Genomic DNA, 23,296 nt, shown 5'->3' with positions numbered 1-23,296 from the left:
TTGGGCCAGGCTAGGGTTGCCTGAAAGGGGAAATGAAAAATGCAGCCTCCCATCTTTGTCTCTCATCTCATGCTCACCTTCACTTCATAATTCTATCTTTAAGCAAATGAGAACCAACCCAAGCTACATGAGAAACGGCCATACCTCAGCCACTGCCTAAGCGAGTTGACTTTTTCAGGACAAAATACGACTGGGTAATGAAACAAATCTAAAGTCACTGTAAACAAGAAGGCCAGGCTGGCTTCCATCAAAGTGAATTTCATTCTATCTATATTTATCTTTAATTTCAGGTCCCGCTGCCTAATGGAACCAGGGTACTGTTTGCGAAAGAAAGAAAAGAAAAAAAACATATTTTGTGTCCTCAGGAAATGCCAGTAGACCACAAGTCTTAATCTGCTCAGCCAGAGTGGAGGCTGGGGGCTTATTCAAGCACAGAGTGTACACCGTCTCTCATTTCCTTCTGCAGACAAAGCAGAGATCCTTCTAGACCAGGGGTCAGAAGCAGCTTTTGTTAATATCCAAAAGGAGCTTACCCAGCCAAGCGACTGCTCCACTCCTCCCCCCCTGAAAAGCCTTCTTCTGGTGTTCCCATCTGAATGTAGGAGTCAGCCTCTAAATATAACCTGTGGAGCAGCCTGTAGCATCATCCCCGAGAGTGTAGCTTTTCCCTTCCCAAAATAATGAGAGGCGGTAAATTCGTCTCCAGAATTTTCCACAGGGAAGGGGCAGCATGAGACACAGGACAGAGACTCTCTCCACAGGGTAGAAGGAGTGAGTGGAGAACAGCCCTCCATGCAGATGCTAGCCCCTCCCACTTCCCACTGGGTGTCTTACCAAGAAGATGGTACCCAAGCTTGTATAGTGGTTTCAGGGTACAGACGGATGTCAGGGCAGTCCTCAGAAGTGTGCCTTCTTGCACTGTATAATTCTGAGTGCGTAAAATTCCCCTGTGCTTCGCCATATTTTCTACCTAGTTGTGACAATGCTTGGTGCTCCGGGTGATTTCCTAACAACCAACTCACGCCTGTTCAGCTCTCAATCAAGCTATCTCACTAACACTGTCACCCTTGAAGGCAGCCCTACATTATCCCTCATCTGTATGGCTTCAAGCCCCTCCCACTTCCCACTGGGTGTGCCAAGCAATCGGTAGATGCCAAGGATAAATAGGTGTCTTAGTTAAGGTTTCAATTGCTGTGAAGAGACCCCATGAACATGGCAACTCTTCTAAGGGAACATTTCACTGAGGCTGGGTTTAGTTCATTACCATCATGGCAGAAGGCATGGCAGCGTGCAGGCAGACATGGTTCTGGAGAGGTAGCAAAGTTCTATATGAAGATCTGCAGGCAGCAGGAAGAAAGTATGACAGTGGCCTTGGCTTGAGCATCTGAGACCTCAAAGCCCACCCCCAGTGACACACTTCCTCCCACAAAACCACACCTACTCCAGCAAGGCCACACCTCCTGATAGTGCCACTTTCTAAGGGCCAATGGGAGCCATTTTCATTTTAATCACCATGATAGGTGAATGCAAAATCCCTCCAGTGATGCAGATAGATGGATGTACAGTGTGAGAAGGTGATCAACAGCTCTACCCTTCAGTTGGCATGATCCTTGAACCCCACACAGAGCTCTGGGGGAGAGTCTCCAAACTATAGCATGAGTGTCCCATGGCTTCTATAGCCCCAGTAAGCTGCCCCCAACTAAATCCTGCTGCAGGATAGTAGGCACAGGGGAGAATCCAGCTGTGATCACCCATGATCATAGTACCATTTATTAGAGTACCTTTTATTTCTCTAGCCTGGTGAGAAGATTGGTCACAGCTGTCCATCTTGAGCCCCTGTGGCGTCAGAGGCTCTGAGTGTGGCAAAAGAAGCCTGATGCCCCAAGCAGCCTCTCGGCCTGTGGAGGCCACAGTTGTTTCCTGTGAGCAGATGTGCTGTTCTTCCCCTGGGTGCAGCCTATGGACGGTAAGCCTCTAAGTAAGGGGTTGATTTTTATGTAAATGCTATTTCCAAGGCAAGCAGGATCTTGTCACCAGACAGAGACCACAGAACTACTCAGGTAGTGGAAATCTAGGCAGTTGTTTGCTGTCCTATAGGGACAGGAAGGGAAGGGAAAGGAGCCAAAACCAGGAAAGACTGAGGCACAGGAGGATGAAAATGAGCAAAAGAAAATCTGACTGGGTCAGACAACGCTAGCTCCTGGCCAGAGCTCTATTGCTCCCCTTTGTCCACTGCCATGGTTTGACTGTTTTCCCACAAAGTTTTGGTAACAGAAACCCAGTCTCAAGGTTAATAAGCCAATGGCATTTTTTATCTGTTTCTCTTATTTTTTATTATTAATTTATGTATTTATTCACTTTACATCCTGGTTATAGCCCCATTCCTGCTCACCTCCTAGTCCTATTCCCTCCCTATGTCCTATATCCCTCCCCCTAATCCTCAGAAAGGGGGAGCCCCACTTCCAATCCACCCCACCTCATTAAGTTGTATCAAAACTGAGCAGGTTCTCTTCCCTTGTGGCCTGGCACCGCAGCCCCACCAGGGGGAAGTAAACAAAAAGCTGGCAGCAGAGTTCATGTCAGAGAAAGCCCCAACTCCCCTTACTAGAGGACCCACAGAGCTGCCCATTGGCTACGTCTTTGTAGGAGGTCTAGGTCCACTCCATGCATGGTCCTTGGGTGATGCTTCAGTCTCAGCAAACCCCTCTGGGGCCTCATTAGTTGGCTCTGTTGGTTTTCTTGTGGAGCTCCTGGCAAATATCCAAAATATATAAAGAGCTCAAGAAATTAAATACCAACAAACAAAATAACCCAATTAAGAACTAGGGCACAGAACTAAACAGAATTCTCAACAGAGGAATCTCAAAATGGCTGAGAAGCACTTAAAGAAATGCTCAGTGCCCTTAGTCATCAGGGAAATGCAAACCAAAACAACTCTGAGAATCTATCTTACATCAGTCAGAATGGCTAAGAGCAAAATCTCACGTGACAGGACATGCTGGCAAGGATGTGGAGAAAGGGAAGCACTCCTCCATTGCTGATGAAAGTGCAAACTTGTACAACCACTATAGAAATCAATCTGGCACTTTCTCAGAAAACTGGCAACAGCTCTACCTCAAGACCCAGATACACCACTCCTAGGTATGTGTGTGTGTGTATGTATATGTGTGTGTGTGTGTGTGTGTGTGTGTGTGTGTGTGTGTGTGTATCCAAAAGATTCTCTACCATACAACAAGCACACTTGCTCAATTGAATTCTTAGCAGCTTTATTCATAATAACCAGAATCTGGAAACAACCTAGATGTCCCTCATCTGAAAAACGGATAAAGAAACTATGGCACATTCCCACAATGGAATACTACTCAGCTAACAAAAAGAAATAAAACATGAAATTTGGAGGCTATTGGATGGAACTAGAAAAGGTCATTCTGAATGAGGTAAGCCAGAGCCAGAAAGACACACATAACATTTACTCACTTAATGTGGATTTTAGACATATAGTACAGGATAAGCATACTACAACGCACAGACCCAACAAAGATAAGTATCAAGGATGACCTGTGGGAGGAAGCTTAAACCTCACCCAGAAGGGGAAATAGAATAGACAGAAGTAATGTTTGAAGAGAGGGAACGGCATAGGAGAGGGAGCATGGAGAGAAATGAGGGTGGAGATCAGACCTAAGGAAAGCAGGCACAGGAGGACAGAAGACCTGTAGAGAAAGGTGAGACTGTGGGTGGGAGAATCTCCGTAACAAGCTGCAGACCTAAGTCAGAGTAGGCTCCTGGGAGGATATGAGGAGGACTCTAGCAGAGACTCCTACTAGCAGAGGCCATAGAGACTGAAGAAGACACCCTCTCACTAGACAAGTCTCCTAGTAGAGGGAGGGGAACACAAACCTACCCACAAAAACTTCAAGCCAAAATTCACCCTGCCTACAAGATGTGCAGGGATAAATATAAAAGAGGTAGAACAGAGAGATTGAAGGAATGTCCATCCAATGCCTGGCCCATGTAGTGGATGTAAACATGTTTTTGTTTTGATCCCAAATGTGAGATGTAAAACATACTTGCATGCAGTGTTTGTCCCCTGGAAGAGAAACTGCCTCTTGCAGGAGCATGGTCTTTGCCAGCTGATAAGCATCCTAGTATGGACTCTCAGAAAATATATAAGCCCAAAACCAGAGGCTTGGTTTTTGGTTTCTGCATCACTTCCTATCATTTGGCTGTTCACCATTCAGCTTCAAGATGTTCCTAGAGAGAAACCTCCAGAGAATCCTTCAAGGTTCTGGGCTCGGGCTGCTGTTCCAGGTGTTAGCTGCTGCAGTTGCAGGCACTTTTGCTGAATTTCTGGTTTTCTGTTTAACAGGTCTACTGGAATCCTAGCAGTGAAGAGTAGACTCTGCCCAAGGATCTGAGTCTAAACATGTTTACTTCTCCTGTCCCCATTAGCCTCTTTTCTCTCCTAGCTACGGTAGGTAGGTTAGAAGGGAAGTATAGGCATTAAAGAACCCCAAATAAAGTAAGTTTGCAAAAGTTCAAAGCCTACAGCCCAACCCAAGACCCACCACATGGAAAAGAGCCAACCCCTGACACTATTAATGATACTCTGCTATGCTTGCAGACAGCAGCCTAGCACAGTTGTCCTCTGAGGGGCTTTTCCAGCAGCACTTAGAAACAGATGTTGAGACTCACAGCCAAATATTGGGTGATATGTAGAGAGTGTTATGAAAAAGTAGAGGCAAGGATAGAAAGGCCAATGGTATTTTTTGAGGCAGAGACTCTGAGAGACAAATAGGATTAAATGACACCGTGAGGGTGGAGCCCTCATGATGGTAATTAGTTGCTTTCCAAGAGGAGGAAGGTAGACTTGAACTGACATGCTTGCTCTGCTTTAACACGTGATGCCCTCTGCAATGTTAAAGTACATCTAAAAGGCCCTTACCAAAAGCCAGTATCATGCTCTTGAAATTCCCAGCCTTCAGAATTGTAAATCAAACAAACTTCCATTCTTTATAAACTACAGAACATAGCAACAGAAAATAAACTAAGATATCCATCCAATAACCGTCCCTGGTATGTAGGACTCACATTGGCTCTTCCCATTGCACACAGAGCATTTCTATGGTCTTTCACTCTGGCTTTCTGTTGAAATGAATGATCAATAACCAAGCAGACACAAAAGAAATTACGCTTTATACTCTCTGAAGCCCTGAGATTCCTGGCATCACCAGACGCTCTGTAATTTCAATTAAAGTCAACGCCAGATGTTTTGGTTCCTTTGTTGGTTAATCTTTTGTTGACAATGAAGTATAAAATTATGTTCTGTCATATTAAAGAAAAAGTTTCTGGTTATACAAACAGCAAAAAAACTATTTCCATCTGAGAAGAGCAAGAGAGAAGGGCCTGATTTTTTTTTCTCCCAAGTATGATCAAGGTACCTTCCATAAAGCACTTTATTTCATTTTATCTTCCTAACCACTGTACTAAGTATCTCTTTAATTTATGAGGCAGCCTAAGTTCACAGAGCATCAGTGGAGATTTTGACCCTTTTTTGCCCCATTGTGTTTAACAACTGAGTAAAATTATCTAGGGAGCACTTGAAGACTTTAAAGTGTCCAAGTCTAATACCCAAAGCATAACTGGTAGAAACTGGGTGTCCCAGGGTAGAAAAGTAATCAGCAGTCTTCACCAGATGGGAACCATACACTAAATAACTGTCCTGGCAAGAAAAGTGCATTTTACAATGGTGGCATGAATGCTGTGGCAGTAACCAACTATTTTCTGGTTGGATTTAATACTGTTCCATTCCAGAAGATGTTACTCATGCCTAGTCCTGTTAACTAGGCCACAATCCCAGGCCTCATTAGGTAAAGGCCCTAGGGAATATGCTAATACTATTATTCTGCTGACTGGACACAGCAATAAACGTCCTTCTAAGTTTTTATCTTTTTTCCTATAGATTATAGCATCTCAGCTCTCGTGCGAGCAGCTTTAAAAGAAATAGATGCCAGTTAATATAGAGACCCACAACTGGTCAATGTATAGAGAACACCAGACTGTAGAGTGCTGAGTTCCAAATGGGACATCTATATCACACCCCTTCAGGCTCGGGAAACATCAAATTAAAGTGGATAGAAAGACTGTAAGAGCCAGAGATGGTAGGCATCTATAAAGAAGCAGTATTTGCCAGACACAGTAGGGCCATCACACACATGAACTCACAGAAACCATGGCTGTATGCACACAATCAAGCCAGCCAAAACTCCCAGTTTGGATGGAGGGAGGGTCTCGTGAAGTTTCACCCTCACTGAGGAGCTATTGGGAACAGATGGTTACTGGGGCAGGGAGAGTCCGTTTTCTTCAGGAAAGTGGCTGCTGAGGGGCTACCGGCGATACAGCAGACATCCGTGCACATGTGTAAGTACAGGCAGAACTACGGAGTCAGCGGGTTTAAAACCAAAACAGGAAGTTGAAGGGGAAAATGTGGAGGGATGGGGAGTAATTGGAGGGGAGGGGATGGAAGGGGGTGGATTTGATCAAACATATCATATAAATGTATGAATTTCTCAAATTATAAAAAAATAAAAAAGTGAGCCCCGTGATTTTTTTAGTGAGGAGATCACTGAATTACACTAGGCTAGAATGAAGTGTATGTCATATCCAGCAAGAGAAACGTTTGATCTTTTTTATGTCACCTTTACCCGAATCCAGGGAAGTCAGGCCACGTGACTGTTGATTTGCTATGTGACTGCCAGCTAGAATACAAAAATCAGGCTAACAGCTAAACATTTTCATAGCTTACAAAGGCTTTTAGCCTTATAGCAAGTCTCCTAAGCAACTGGGACTATTTTCATCGAAGTAAAAAATAACGAATAAAATGAATGACAATGCTTCCACCAACATTTGCATACCTTGTAACCAGCAACTTGCATGTGGTGGAACCCCGGGGAACTTTTGATGATTCCAAAAGGTGCCTTAGGGAGCAGATACAAGAAGAAAGAAGAGGACACTGAGCTGAGACGCCTGGCAGGGAAATATGCAGGCATGGGTAAATTATCCCATTGGTACAGGTGCTTTGTGATCCTTGGATAAGTGTGGAGTACCGGGGGCCTGGTGCAGTTACAGGTTCTAACAGTAACTGTCCCTGTCAGCCTCAGCCTCCAGCTCAGTTAGGCTGCATGCCCATCTGGGTCCCTTTCCATGCCCTGACAGAGAGCAAAGCAAGAGCTGGCTATTTCCCTGCTGGGAGGGACAAGAATGTGAATCCTACCAGAACCGACTTCCTCATAGCAGACTCCTTTGAGTTGGAATCCACCTGCTGTTAAATCCTTGGCATTTGTTAAATAGACCAGGGAGCTAAGTCAAAATATAACGCTTCAGTCAGGTACAAGCTGTTCGTTCTAGACAGATTTCCCCCTTATAAAGCAAAATTAACTTTTCAAAAGCATTAGGCAATCAACGCCCCAAGTTACCAGTTGAGAAGAACCACTGCCTTCCAGCTGCAACCTTAGCCCCTCAGCATCCTTCCCCCCCCCCAGTGCTTCAATTTCTGCATAAAATCAGCACAGATCAGTTGCTTTCCATAAATGAAGTCATTCTGTTCCTGAAGTGTGACTTCCTGAACAAAGAACACAATAACGAGCAGCTTTTCACAACCCTTGAGAGTCTTGGAATACACCTCTCCTTACTGCAGGCTGCTGTTTAGGGAGAAAGAAGCAGTTCTTGAACGTGTTTGGTAACATATAGCTTTACATTCAGACCATGTGGCACCGTCTGTTTCAGCTATAGAACCTAAGGGTGTTAAAGCAAGGGAGCAGGTTAGAGGTGAGGGTCAGGCTGTATCAGTGAGTTGGAGTAGAACCTAAAAGCTAGAAAGTCACACTACAGCCAGCTCAAGTCCATCAGGATGCCCATGTGCCTCCTGCTTTCACTGTGCTCCCTTCTCTCTGTAGAGCTCTCACCCACTCCCACGAGTTCAAATGCCTTCTACACATTCCTCTCCCTCCTCTGAAACCTCACCACAAAACAGTTGTTTTCTACCCCAAGCCTCCTCCCCTTTATCTGCTTGGCACAAGCCTCCTCCACCTCCATATAATAGACCAGCATCCCATAATCGCTCAGGTCTAAGCTCCTGCCAACATCGTTTAAGTCTTTACTTACTACATATCCCATATCTAAGCTGGCATCGATCTTAAATTTGCTTAGTACTAGCTCAACTCCCAAGACAAATGCCAGATTCGCTCTTTCTTGTGATCTTCCCTGTTAGGAGTTTACCTTCCTGTACCATCCTGTACCGTACTCTTCTCTCAGTAGCTCTGAATTGGTCTCTGTCCCTCCATTCTATCCAGAACATCAGTCATGTCATCAGATCATAAACACATCGTTTCACATCCCTGCTCAAAACTCATCGAGATTAAAATGCAACACAAACTCCTGGACTCCACTAAACTCCTGCCTCTTCTAACCTTCTGCTCTTCATTGTGGTCTGGCCACGCTGGCTGGCCTCATCCCCTATAGAGCAGCCTCGTCCATGCTTCCAGCTCAGCACTGCAGCTCTCGCTCAGGGCGCTCACCCAGATCTGTGCCCGACTATCAGCACTTCCTGCTCCAGTCTCATCTCAGCTAGTCTTTCTCACTCCTGCCTTCTTCACAGTGCCTGTTCAGGGATGCCATGACTAACTTTTCGGCTTGTATGTATATTATGCATCCCCGCAACAGACTGTGAATACCTACAGGAGAAAGAAAATCCCACCCCACTGCATTCTTTCCTCTTGGAAGACACTGGACTCACCAGGCACTCAGTAAATACTGGATACTCACTCACTGATGAGCAATAGAAACAGCCAAAGTCAGATCTCTGCATGCCAGCTCCTGTGACAGCACTGCCCCAGTCTCGCTTTTTGTCTTGCCAGAAACAGACCCATTACCTGAACCCTTCTGTAGTTCAATAAAAGGGTGTGTGTGTGTGTGTGTGTGTGTGTGTGTGTGTGTGTTATATTTGTGGGATTGGTGTGCTTGTGTAGGGGGTGGATATGTAGATGGCATGTGGTAAGGTATGTAGGTGTTGTATGTGGTATGTGGGTATAGTGTGTGGTATGGTGTGTGTATATACACATGTGTATAGCATGTAGTATGTGGTGGGGGGGAGGTATGGTTATGTAGTGTGTGTTTGGCTGGGTATGCTATGTATGACTATGTGTGCATGTGTGTGCGTGTGCATGTGTGGCTGTATGTGTGTGTGTGTGTGCACTTGTATGTGTGTGCAAGTACATATGGAGTGATAGGATAGCTCTGAAATCTAATAACAGAAATGCCTGGACCCCTCAGAAGCTAAGCATTGGGCTGAAAATAGACCTCTACTGCTCTCTCAAAGAGATCTTCCTCATGAACTACCATTAACCCCAGTAGTCTGGACTCTACATGACTGTTTCCTTCTACTCTGTTCCAACAGCACTGATCCAGGGCTCAGTGAACATTTATCAGGAGACAACATGTGCTAAGGCATGCTTGTTCTGTTCGTCTGTCGTGTCTGTTTCTCCTTCAGTGCATCTTGCATGCCGTTTGGGCTTCCGTGTCTCCGTCAGCTACTCTCATGAATGTTTTGCCTCAATTATATTAGTGAGAAAATTCTTTCCAGGACTCCAGTTGATAGTCCTGAGGGAAAATCTAATTGGACTAGTTCACCCTTTAAATCCTGATCACACATCATAGGCCACAAAATAGCGTGTGAACTGGCAGCCGTTGGGTCAACAGTCCAACTCCTACAGCCATCTGTGTCTGTGCGTGTAGCTGCTCCTGTGCAGAAGCGAGCTGGCACAGCAGAAAGGCTCACACTTCTAGGATAAACTTTAAGTGAGTGTTGGTACATTTAGGTCATGGAAAGACACACATTTGGACATTTCAGCTGTAATTTTGCTATATTTGCCTGTGCCAATGGGAAGTTTGGTATATCACTAACGGTTCAATATCCAACAATTTATGTGCTTGGAGCTTTAAATTACTTTTTTGAGGAAAGTATGGAATGAATTGTAAGAAGATGAAACTGGAGATTTAAAAAAAAAAAAAAGATTAGAAGCCAGAGGCAAGACATCAAAGTGCCAACTCCTAAGACTCTGAATCTGTGCATGAACAGTGCAAAGGGAAACTGACGTCAGTGGAAAAGACACTGCCTAGAAGAAACTAAAATGTGGCATCCATTTTGTAAGACTGGACCAATCCCTGCTCCATACCAGCCCTCCAGGGGGGCTCTTCTGTGTGTCAAGCACCAAGCTAAGGGTACTGCAGCATTGTCACGTGTGGCTTAGAAAGATATTATGATAGATACAATTTTGTGTACATTATATATAAATGAGGTAAACTGAGTAACCTTCCAAAGGTCACATAACCAGAAATTGCCAAGCCAGGATTCCAGTTCATAGTGTAAAACCTACAATGTTTGGTATCAGGGTCCTGGCAAGATAGTGCAGTGAGAAAGCCTTCCAACCCAACACTCAAGTTAGTAAGAAACCACACTCATACCCAGGAAGAGGAATTAAGCAGAGAGCATCTCTAGGCGATGAGTGCTCATCTCGACCATGGTCATGATGGATCGGAAGCGAGGATGAGATTGCCCAGAGAGAGAGAGAGAGCCATGAACAGACAGAAATATGAAAGTAGAGATCTAGAGACTCTCAGGATAGGACTGTTGGGATAAAAAGACAGGAGACAGGTGCCTGGGGGTGATTATAAACCTGTAAGGGAAGGCACAGAGATGGGATGCGGGACCAACTATCCTAGTGTGCCTACAAGTGCCCTCGTTTTTTGCAAAGGACATCTCAAGAAATTCCTGGTTTCCATACAAACTGGAATAACCAGTGTCCCTGAAAGAGAGCATGGTACGAGAAGGTGTAAGGACTGGGTAAGGTAGTGGGAGGGGGCATTTACACTGGGAGGCGAACACAGGCAAATCGCCGTGGCGTCTTCTCCTTGCTCCAGCCTCGGGCCTGGAAGTTTGAGTAGGAAGTGTTGCAGGGAAGAGTATCTATCAGAAGGGATGTGGAGGGAGTGGAACTTTCAGACAAAATCTACCTTTCTATTATGACCAATGAATCTTTGTGGTGTGATAGAAGAACCCTAGGACAACTGGAGGATGCAAGCAGTTATACCTACAAGGCAGTCCGGGGATAGAAAGGGGCTTGGCCAAGTATGGGAGAGGCTGCAGCAAGGTTTATGTCTATAATTGAGATGAAGGGCATCTCACAATATGGCTCAGAAGATAGAATCCTGCTGTACCCTTCATCCTAGACACCTGTTCCCATCACTGGATAGACACAAACACATAAGCACTTAGCCTCTCAGACACTCTATATATGTATCTGTGAACCAGAGGTAATTACAGCCATGACCTTGTAGGGTATAGGTCAGAACTAGTGCCAGTGGCTTGCACAAAACGGGCTCTCAATAAAAGATATTATTGTGATGATATCAGTTTGACTGCTACTATTGTGACATTAATCAGAACAACAACATACAAGCGTCCAGGGGCATTACCTGGGCAGGATTCTGTTCCTGAAACATGTTTGGTTTCCATGCTTCTGCTTAGACACTGCTAGGATGCCAAAGGGATACTCATTTCTTGAAGGCTCTGCCTAAGGGCTGAGTGATGATACAGGGGTAACATTCAAGGTCAAATGACCTCATCATTAAGGGGCAAACAGCCCAATAGACATAAGAGGGTCAGCCTGCCTGTCCCTGCCACACACCCTGAAGCTAAGTGCCTGGGGCTGGAGCACTACCCTAGGGAGCATCTGCTTCAGAAGCAGGTGACCAAAACACCACAAACTGGGGGGAAGCCCCTCAGAGCCCAGAATCCAGACTTTGGACACTATTCTGGCTTCTGAAAAGGAGAGTCAGTGTATGCCCATTAGTGGAAAAGCTCTTCAGTTGTCACTTGCTACTTTTAAGGCAGCAATATTTTTAAACCAGAGCTCAGCTGTGCTCCCTACAAGTGAGAGAATAGCTTGAAGAACGCCGGGGACCCTTGTGTCTTCCACACGTGGGAGCAGAGTCAGTCACCTGTTGTTGCACAGGGACTTTTATTTCCCAAGAAGCCAAGCCTGAGACTGGGATGAGATTAGCCCCAGTTAAAGATTAAAATGTCTCTGTCACACAAGCATGACTCCAGCTCTCTGTTGTAGATTGTTCCTTTTTTTCTTTCTTTCTTTTTTCTTTTTTTCTTTTCTTTTCTTTTCTTTTTTCTTTTCTTTTCTTTTTCTTTTCTTTTTCTTTTTCTTTTTTTTTTTTTCTTTTTTTTTTTTTGTTGTTGTTGTTGTTGCTGTTTTTTTGAGACCGAGTCTCTCTATGTAGCCTTGGCTGTCCTAGATTCACTTTGTAGACCAGGCTGGCCTCAAACTCACATCGATCCGCCTGCCTCTGCCTCCCGAGTGCTGGGATTAAAAGCGTGTGCCACCACGCCCAGCGTAGATTGTTCCTTTTAAGGTATCGTTTTTATTTTACTTCACTTTTTAAATGTATTTAATGTGTGTGCATACATGAGCATGGAGGTCACAGGATAGTCTGGAAGAGTCAGCCCCCTCCTCCCACCATGTGAGTTCTGAGGTCAAACTCAGGTCCTTACCCACTTAGCCATCTCACTACCTACCAAGTTTCTAATAGAAACATACAACACATAAAAGTCTCCTACCCCTAGTCCTATGTGCCCCAAATGCAGAAAATACCCATCCACAACACATCAAAAAGATGTTCCCTGAGACAACCTTGTCCTATGTGTTCAATACCAGAGAAGAGTAACAATATAGCTTGGTCTATATCTTAGTGAGGACACTGACACAATGCCAAAGACACTGCTAAGAGAGTTCATAGCAACAGGAATTGACTCCTTACTATTACAGAGTTGGAGATGTCCAACCATACTGAGGGCCCACTTAGATGTCAGTCTTCTCTGTCTGTCCTCACGTGGTGAAAGAGGTAAGGAAAAAAATCTGGGGTCTCTTTAGTAAGTGAGCTAATCCAATTTGTTAGGGCCCCACCTTCCTTGTCTAGTTATCTCCCAGAGCCCAGCCTCCAAATGCTCAGTGAAGGCAAGGTTAAACCTGGGCACGTGAATTTGAGGAGAATGAACACAGTCTGCACCAGGGTCCCCCCTTTCTGAATCTCTTCAAATCATTTTCAGAACAGAAGCTATCAGAGTGAGAATGGTAATGTTTTAAATCAGCTGTTAGTTTTATTCTAATCAGGGCTTTGGAGGATAGAAAAAAATCTCCTCCTCAAGAAAGGAGTCTGAGGGAAGAAGTTGGCAGATTCCCAGCAAACACAGGAATTTATGAGGAAAAAAAAATTTCTTACAACATAAATTTGTTCACTAGCAGGAAAGAAGATATACTGCATTTTCAAGGCAGCATGGCAACATTGCATAACTCAAGGTGTGGAGGTTGCCATCCAGATCACAGTCTGGGTGAGCCATGCTCTCTGGCGTCGCACAACACGCAACCTGTGCATGCCAACTTGAACAGAGGTGGTTTAGGACTTCTAAGTGAGAAAAAGCACCTATAGCGATCTCCACATAGGACTCACAACCAAAGTCAAACTTCTTACAAGAGTCATGCTCTAAATCATAACAAAAGGAGATGTCTTGAAATGGTCCAGGGCGCCGTTTTATGGTTTTGCAAATGAGACAGTTGAACATCTGAAATGTAAATGTGTCTTGCTCAAAGGCAACAGGCCTATAGTAAGAAGTAACACAGATTTGCCCTGCTTCCAACAGATGGACAAAACGGTCCACTTTTCTGTACATGCATTTAGCTTATCTGGACCTCAAAGTGAGTCCCCTTTGTCCTTTAAGATGTACTGGGCTCTTTCTAAATGCTAAGCAAGCCTAGAGAATACAAAAAGAATCCTTCCAAAGGGCCTGACCAGAGAGCAACATCAGGGCAGAGCTTTCCTCCATCACACAAAAACTTTGGCCCAGGAAATAGAGACTGGCCAGGCACATTTCCAGGCAGTAAAGTAGCATAACCCTTCTCCAGCCAGGATGTTTGCAGCTTATGGAACAAATGTGTTTTGTCACTGTTGGAGTTGACTGACTTAACCTGCCTTGGTTTGTTGGTTAAATATTTACTTGTCAATATATTTAAAAGCCATATGACTTACACAATAGATCTGGCACTATTCTAGACTACTGGTAATAATTACCTATTTGAATTCAGGCTGTCTATGGCAAAATAAATAAATAATAAATAAATAGATGACCGTTAACAGAGAGCCTGGGAAACTTACAGGTTATTGAAGTGGGCCTTTAATTTAAGTTTTATTTTTAGCACAGTAGCACTACTCTTCCTGATGGGAGTTTTATGTATGTTTGAACGTGTGTGGTAAGAGTCAAGTGGGAGGAGAGAGAAGCCGTTTTACCAAAAACCAATGCTGTGAAACCACTTTATGAACAAGCTCCCTGCCAAATTTCTTACTGAAATCAAAGACACCTTTGAGTTCATTGCCCAAGAGCGGACAAAGGGCACCTGCAGTCACGTCTGTTTCTCATTTGGTTCTCGTGTAACTCAAATGCCCTGTGGATTAAATGAAACCTGCTCCCGAGTTGAAATCGTGTCCACCACGTGTCAGCTCAGCTGGGGTTTGGAAACAGGAGCTGAGAGAGTGCCATTCAAACACGCAACTCTGATTTCCCCCCTGCCTCCACCCCCGCCCCCACCCCAGTGCGTAACCTGAACAGGAGAGCTTCTCTGTAAGGGATACTTCAAGACCCTGTTGGCATCGGCCCCCACTGAGGATCTCTCAAGAGAAGGCTATGGCAGGCAGCACACAGTGCTGAGGATGCACCGTCAGCAGTTCTTGGCCTGCCCCAGAGGGGGAAAAAAAAATACAACCAGAACCCGCCATCAAACATCAGGAAGCTGTCACACGTGGCTGTTCTCTGCCGCCGCTGCTGCTGTGGGCTGCTTGAGGTGAAAAGGACGGTGGTGGTCAGAGAAACTGCACTGGGTGCAATAGGGACCAGCTCTTACATAAAGATCCCAGACCAAGTTATTCCCAGATTTAAAACCCAAGTAGCCTCTTAAATATCCGCCTTAATCATGAATCCTGGGTCTTGTCTCTTTGGTCAGATTTTTAAACACTAAGGTCTCATTTGTCCCTTCCTTTCTCCCACTGGTTCAACAGGCACGCGATGAGCGGCTACTCTGTGCCTTCCACTGTTGGCATCCAGAAACCAGGAAGGACATGGGTTGGGTGGCATGTCTCTTTAGCTGGGGAGGGGGAGGTGCTGGCTTTGAACTAGCTCTGTGAATGTGCGCTCCAGATAAAGCCAAGCCTCCATGTGGTATTCCAGATTTAAACAGGATAAATTGGGATGTGATAATGCGCTTTAAAAAAAAGATTCAATATTTGACTTTAAAAAAAAATTCACAGAAGGATTCCCTTTAAATCTAAACTGCCTCAGCCCCTGGCCCCCCTCTTCCACCAAGTGTATTAGGCAGGGTTCTCTAGAGGAACAGAACTGTGAATCCTGTGTGTCCGTGTGTGTGTGTGTGTGTGTGTGTGTGTGTGTGTGTGTGTGTGTGTGTTTCATTACAGTGGCTTACAGGCTGTGGTCCAGCTAGTCCAACAATGGTTGTCTAACAACAGAAAATCTGAGAATCCACAAGGCTTTTCCGTCCACAAAGCTGAATGTCTCTTCAGTAGGTGCTAGAATCCTGAAGAAGTAGGCTCCAATGCCAGTGAAGGAATGGCCTTGCGAGCAAGAGTCAGGGCGAACAGGCAAAGACAGCAAGCTGCCTTCTTCTGTGTTCTTTGTATAGGCTTCCACCTGGCGGGGCCCAGATTAAAGATGATCTTCCCATCTCAAAAGATTCAGATTAAAAGCGGTTTTTCCCACTTCAAATGATTTATTAAAAAGAACTCTGGTGCCCCATATTTGACCACGTCCCCTGAATGGGAGACCTGGTGCCACTCAGAGAAAGGATAGCAGGCTACCAAGAAGAGACTTGATACCCTATGAGCATATACAGGGGGAGGAAGTCCCCCTCAGTCACAGTTATAGGGGAGGGGAGTAAGGGGAAAATGGGAGGGAGGGAGGAATGGGAGGGAGGGAGGAATGGGAGGATACAAGGGATGGGATAACAATTGAGATGTAATATGAATAAATTAATAAAATATAAAAATAAAATAAAATAAAATTACCTTAAAAAAAAAAAAAGAAAAAAGAAAAATTCCTCACCAGTGTGGCCAGCCCCTTGGGTTTTAGTTTAATTCTGGATAGAGTCAAGATGACAACCAAGAACAGCCATCTCACCGAGTCACTTTACTTAACTTCTGAATGTCCCATGTATTGTTAAGTGAAGCAGTCCTGCACCATGCCTGGCTCATTCCACCACAGGAGGACAACCAGTTCTCCTGGGAGAAAGAGAGAGATACAGGAAGAGCCTTAACATGGCATCACCCACGTCCAACCAGAACGGGACCCGCTCTGGGAAATGGCCCAACAGGGGGCCACAGGCAGGATAGAAAGAGTCCCAGGACTCTGCTACCAGAGCTTCTGTGCAAGCTTTTAATTAAAGAGCTGAATCCAGTGCACAGAAGATCTAGGGCATCTGTTCTCAACCCATGGGTCTCGACCCCTTTAGGGATCCCCTAAGAGCATCGGAAAACACAGATATTTGCATTATGAGTCATAACAGTAGCAACATTACAGTTATGAAGTAGCAACAAAAATAATTTTATAGCTGGGAATCACTACAACCTAAGAACTCTATTAAAGAGCAGCAATAGCAGGAAAGTTGAGAACCAAGGCTCTAAAGTGAAGGGAGGATTTTAAGTGTGTGTGTGTGCGTGCGTGCTGCGTGCGTGCGTTTTCTCCCTAGGGTATTAGTAAAAATCTACAATAAATATGTTTAAAAGTTGGACCAGGTGAGATAATGGCAACTCTTCTTTCTCCTGACAATTTCAATATTTCAACTGCTTAGATACTTAATTATCCATCCCCAGGTCTCTCCACACACCTATGAGCAAGCTGGCCCGCTACCAATTAGTGAGAACAATTGCTCCACCAAGCTTTTGTGTGAGAAAATAAATAGAAACCTGCCACACACACACACAAACACAGAGGAAAGGAGTGAGAAACAGCATCCCTGAGTTCACAACAGGCCTTCTGTTATTTTGTCCCCGTTGGGGTTTCATTGACCAGTGACCGCCTTTCTCCTCAGGACCTTTGTTCTGCCAGGAGGCTTCCTAGTGCAGCTACACAATGGTGTAATTGACACTTTTAAAAATTTTTAATAAATTAAAATGTAGAAGACAGCCCTACCATGCTGTTTAGACAACGAATGTCAAATTAACACCACAGATGGACATCAACCTCACTGAACAGAAAACTGAAGCCAACCCTGTGTGTCTGCACAAATCATTCATAGGAAGGACTCATGCCTCAAAGTAGTGTGGATAGCTCAGCATCTACGGGTACAAAGGGTCCCAGAAGTCAACCAAAACCACTCTTCAGTGGTCAGCTTTGTTTCAGAACAGAGAGGCGTACGCAACAGTGCCCCCCTTTAGTCAGCCAAGAGGACGTGTCTCTCAAGTAAGGGAGGAGCACAACAACAAAGAGAATTACCCTGGAGTAGAAATAAATTGAGTTCTTTTTCCTTTCCAAGGTCATAACAGTCCAGACCCATTACAGCAAAAGACCCCCATTTCAACACACGTCTGCCTAGCTTTGCAGACTCTCTAGGCTGGGCTTTAGGGTACTAGAGGCCAGGTCCAGCACCTACTTGACATCAGCTTTTTGATCCTCCAAGAGAGTCTGAGCCTCTGACCATCAGAGGGTTACATTTGACTTGTACAGGATAAAACTCATTGGCTTCGGCTGTCACAGTCAACTTTGGCTGTAACTTGAGTTAAGAAGGAACTGTACAGATACACCAGCAGAATGCAAGCTTTGGTTCCAGTCTCTTGATCAGATAGAAAAAAACCTGTTTTACATTCATCCACAGTCAACTCTCTCCCAACAGAAGACACTGAGAAGTATATTGGGGGACAGACATCTGCCTGAGCTCCTGGTAACAATTCACCTGCCCCCACACACACTCCATTCATGCTCCATTTTCCTCCTCTTTAATTTATATAAATGGAAAAAAGTTCATGGAAAATTTTCACAGAACAGTTTCCTCCAGAAATACTCAAGTTATTAGCAGCCTACCAACACAAAATTTAAGCCTTGAACTCTTGGGAGCAGATAAAAAGCCTTTGGAGGGGAAAAAAATCACTCATCAGAGTCATGGAAGATTTGGAGTCCATCTGTGAAAATTCTAACCAAATAGCAAGTTAAACCAATGGGCCAGATGATAAGACCGTAGCTGTTTCATGCTGCCTTCCTAGTACCTGGAGCAGACCCGAGCAGTGTGCTGCAAAATCCTGTATAACAACTAACCACTGAAGTCCTAAGGTAAGATAAGGTCTGGAAACAAACGCAGAAATGCAGGAGGTAGGACCTCTGGTGCCAGCTTGCTGTCGTAATCCCTAGTGAGACCCACCAAATGAATAGCTGAGAACAGCCCCTCCCTCTCAGTCCACGATAAGAACCATTTGGAATGCATAAACAGGAGTACAGAACGCCCATAAGCAGCTCAGGTTTGGAGAAGGACACCCAGATGTGCACTGCAGGTGTGCTGGCCTCTCCTTTTGCGTTTCTATGCCTACATGTCTTCTTTGTAGATTAGTAGACACTAGTTGCTGAGAGTCTCCAGGACATCATTTGTGGCCTTGGGCTCACCAGCCCTATGTGTTGCTTGCTCTATGGCCCCCACTCCCTCCTTTATTTCAACATTGTTTACTTCAGCCGTGTTCACAGTGGACTGTGACATGGCCATCAGAAGAGCTGACCGCCGAATAAAGAGCCATTGCTTCCTAAGGTCCACCAGAAGGAGCTCTGGCCTTAGCTAATGACAGCCTAGGACAGAGTCACCTGTCTGCTCTCTGTAGAGGTCATGACATTATTTGCGTCACACTTTCTGGTGATAGTGTCTCTAATCTGCTTCACACACTTGATAGTGTTACCTATAGATTTTGGCAGGTTGGCAAGGTAGCACCTATTCCAGTATATGATTGCTTGGTGGTTTTGCACTCTGTCCGGGAGAGCTGAGTGGGATGTGTCATGGATAATTCTGAAAAAATAGAAATAAAAAATTGTACTTACTAAAACTTCATGCATGCCTCTAAAAGTCTCATAATCTTAGCTACACCACATCCAGGTTTGATACTCCAAGAAGACAGAGCCACAGACAGACCAGAGAAACAATCATCCTAGACCTCTTTTATTTTAAATCATACTTCATTAATGCCGAGAAGGTTCTCATCTCTTTACCCCAAGCACGAAAGCATTAAAGAATTTAATTTATGCTGAAAATCACACCGAGTAATGCAGTTCCTAAGGCAACGCATGTGGGTCCACAATTGTTGCTTTCTATGAAGGAACTGGTCACTCTCACAAAATGGTAGTAGTGTGGGATGCCCAGTGCTTAGAGGCTATCACTTGGCAAGAGGCCTCCTGTGGCTGAGGTCAGCCTTCATGCCAGCATCCTCAACAAACTCCCAAGATGGCTCCCAAGAGGACCCTACATGTCCTTCCACTCATTTGGTCCATGACATCAATGGTTACATCTCTCCTAATTCTGGTACTTTAATCTTAAGGAAATGGCAGGCCTTGCTTTGTATCAGGACCTCTGTGAGACACTGATGTGAGTAAAACTCGTCTATTTCCCTTGAGATGCTCACACGTCTGTGTGCACAACTAACTCTAGGGCAGTGAAGGACATAAAGGGAAAGAGAGAAGAGCATAGAAACGAGTGAATAGTAGGAGATAAAAACATAATTAGCCAACATTGAAATTTCCACTGCACCATCATGCAAATGCAGTCCACAAGATTCTGTCACTTTCCTTACACATTTGCTTAAAAGGAAGAAGTTCTCCTTCGATAGAGGTGGGGCGGGGGAAGCTAAATCTAGCGTGTGGAAATGACAGGCACAGCAATAAAACATATACCCACTCATAGGGAGATTATGAGGTCAGTGCTTTTGAACTGCCCTCATCTTCTAATTTCACTGATGTCTGAAGTGCAGCTATGAAAGCTCAGCAGGAAAAAAATGATGTCCCAACTGCAGAGATGATCTCAACAAGCCTCGGTGGCTTCGTGCCATGCATGTGCCAATATTCTTACCTAAGCCTAATGGCTTCAATTGCACATGGACTTCAAATTTAGAAGGGTTCTATAAACTTTTATAAAGTTCCAGAGCTATTCCTCCGTCCCTGGGAAAGTGTCTGAGAACATTTCTTTTGGAAAGTCTTCTGTTTTTCTCTAAGTTGTAAAAGACCATTTAAATGAGGAAGAGCTATTACTTGTGGCAACAGTGGTTGATGTATCTTTAGCTGAAAGCCAAAAGGCTCAAAGTCAAAGGCAAGAAAAGAAAATAACTCTCAAGAAGTTGTCCAAATAAGTTATATACATTGCCTTAAAAAGACTGTGAACATTTTTCCATCTCACTAAGGGTAAATGTAAATCAAAGAGCTTATGAGTAAACACTTACTATACAGCTTTAGCACCAGGGAAGTTTCCTTTACATCGGCCACGCAAACTAGGAGAAGGAAACTGCTGCCCTGAGGAAGAACAGCCTAATAGTTTAACCAGCACTGAACTTCTGAAAACAATAGTTGTGCTTAGAGTAAACCTTGATTCACAGTAGTCAAAAAGTGGAGACAGCACAGGAGTGCACCAGCTGATGGATGGACAAAGTAAATGACAGCAAGCCATTCCAAAGCGAGAGCCTGGAGACAGGAGGTGACTCACTTGGCACACTGCTTGCTGCACAAGCCTAAAGAAACTAGTTCAGATATCCAGATTCCATGTAGAAGTCCAGACAGGGGGGTTGCTGTCCAGCCAGTCCAGCTGAACCAATGAACTCCACGTTCAATGAGAGGCTATTTCAAAAAAAAAAAAAAAAAAAAAGGTAAAGAGTAACTGAGAGAGACACTCGGAGCCATGCACTTGCATGAACACATACAGGAAAATGTGGGCACATGAGCACTCAGGCAGAGAGAGGGGGGAGAGAGAATGAAATCCTATCTCTTGTGACAACATGGATAGAACTGGGATCCTCAGTAAGTCAAGTGGCCAGGAACAGAGCAACAAGAACCACATGGTCTCACATTGGTCTCTTAAAAGCTGAGCGTAGAGCATGGCTGGGGAGAATGGGAGTGGACAGAGAAAGGCTGATTGGTGGCACTAAGTTATGGCTTAAAAGAAGCAGGAAGTGGTAGTGGGATGCTAAACAGTGGGGAAAGATGAGTAATTATATTATTTGTATTGATTATAAGTAAGCAATATAGGCTATATATTTCAGACGGTATAAGGAAGGATCTTAAATGGCATCACCATAAAGAAATGATAAACACTTGCGGAGATGGATATGTTTAACCTAATTTAAGCATTACATAATGTATACATGCATAGAAAAATCACATGTACCTCATAAGTATGTACAGTTTTTATGTCATCTGTATTTAATTAAAAGTAAATCTAATTTATGTTTTAATAAGGAATGAATTGAGTATGAATTTCACCATAAGAATAAAATTTTAAACTTTGATTTAGCTATTTCCCAACAGGTGAGCTACTTTCGCATCATATATTAAGTATGAAGTCAAAGTATAAATTCCAAGAAATGTATTTCCTGGATGACAAATCAGGCTGCATGTGGAAAGGTGAATGCAAAATGGAGCTTCTACACCAATCACACTGATCGCCAGCTAATGAAAGGTCTTGGGATATGATTAAGCTTTTTTATTTTCCTAAACGGATGTCTACAGTGATAGAACAACAAATGACAAAGAAATCCAATCAGAATAATTAGGCATTGAAGTAATCAAAGATATCACCAAAGATATCACTAAAGAGGATGCAAGGAAGAATCAGCAAGTGTTACACATGAAGTGTAAACCACACAACTATACCATGATGTGGTGTGTCATCTGGCTACTCAATCTTGAATTTTAAAGAGACTGATGTCTCTTTAAAGAACTCCTAAAAGTAATGTCAGAAATCCAGAGAGGGAGAGGGGAGTGCTTTATGCAATTCTCATTTCCAAACTGCTAGTGTACAATCTGTTTGTGGATCAAGAAATATGGAATCAAGTTTTCCAGTGCTAATTTTAATAAAATTGAAATTTGTCAAGTTTAAACTGAAGTCACTCAACGCCTACATGTACCTGATGTCTGCTCAATATCACTGGGCTATGGTTAGTCTGGTAATAGGATCTAATATTCTAGTAGTGGAAATCAACTATGCTTTTAACTCTCAACTAATTTGCAAATGCTATCAAATGAAAAAAAAAAAAAAAAAACCTCTATTAAAAATGCCCTAACATGGACATGGATTTCAACAGGGTTGCGCAATATTTGTATTTGCAAGTGAAGTAGCTAGGATTCGATGTGCTCCTCTCTTGTTTTCAATCTAGTGAGACGGCTCAAGTGGCATCATGACCTGCCCTATGAGCTTGTCCCACATCTTTTGTTAGACTGACAATTTTTCAATTATAACTTGAAACAAATGAGCCTGTTATATTAACCTTGATCTTAACTTTGTTACAAAGAGGTAATTGTAATTGCTCTTGTCATAACTGGTTTTGCTCTGCTTTAAATGGAAGAATATCAGAAGATGTTAACTATTGAAACCCCAGAGAACAGTCTGGAAAAGATGAATGCTTAAAACCCACAGTCATGGATAGATACAAGAGGACATGTTTTAATAACTACCAAAAACCCTTCTAATTGCTTCACACACCAGAGGAGAAGTGTGAACAGCATGCAAGTCAAAGAACAATTGCCCAGTGCTTTAGATGCAGAGCTCAAGACGATGAGTTTCTTCCACACGTGGCTGTCATCAAAGGCTCACACATAAACCCCAAAATGACTCTAGCAATCATAAATTTTGAAGACAGGAATAATATCTCAAGCCCATATGAGATAAAGAGCATTTGGAATAGGAAAAGCAGCTAACACATGAGAGAAACAGGGTAGGGCTTTAATTATCATGTTGCAGGCATAAGGACAGGCAGAAGGGTGAAGAAGAAGGAGAAGGAGGAGGAGGAGGAGAAACCTCTTTGCAATCCTACCTATACAAAGATTCCAAGATCTCTGCCAGCAATGAAAGAATCAAGATGCTAGAGTCACTGGGTACACCAAATGTAATTTTTCCCCAGTTAAATTCATTTCCTGGCCTAACAAAAGAAGTCAACTCCA

Source organism: Acomys russatus, chromosome 30, assembly GCF_903995435.1.
Source record: "Acomys russatus chromosome 30, mAcoRus1.1, whole genome shotgun sequence".
NCBI classification, from domain to species: domain Eukaryota; kingdom Metazoa; phylum Chordata; class Mammalia; order Rodentia; family Muridae; genus Acomys; species Acomys russatus.
Note: the sequence above shows the minus strand (reverse complement) of the source record.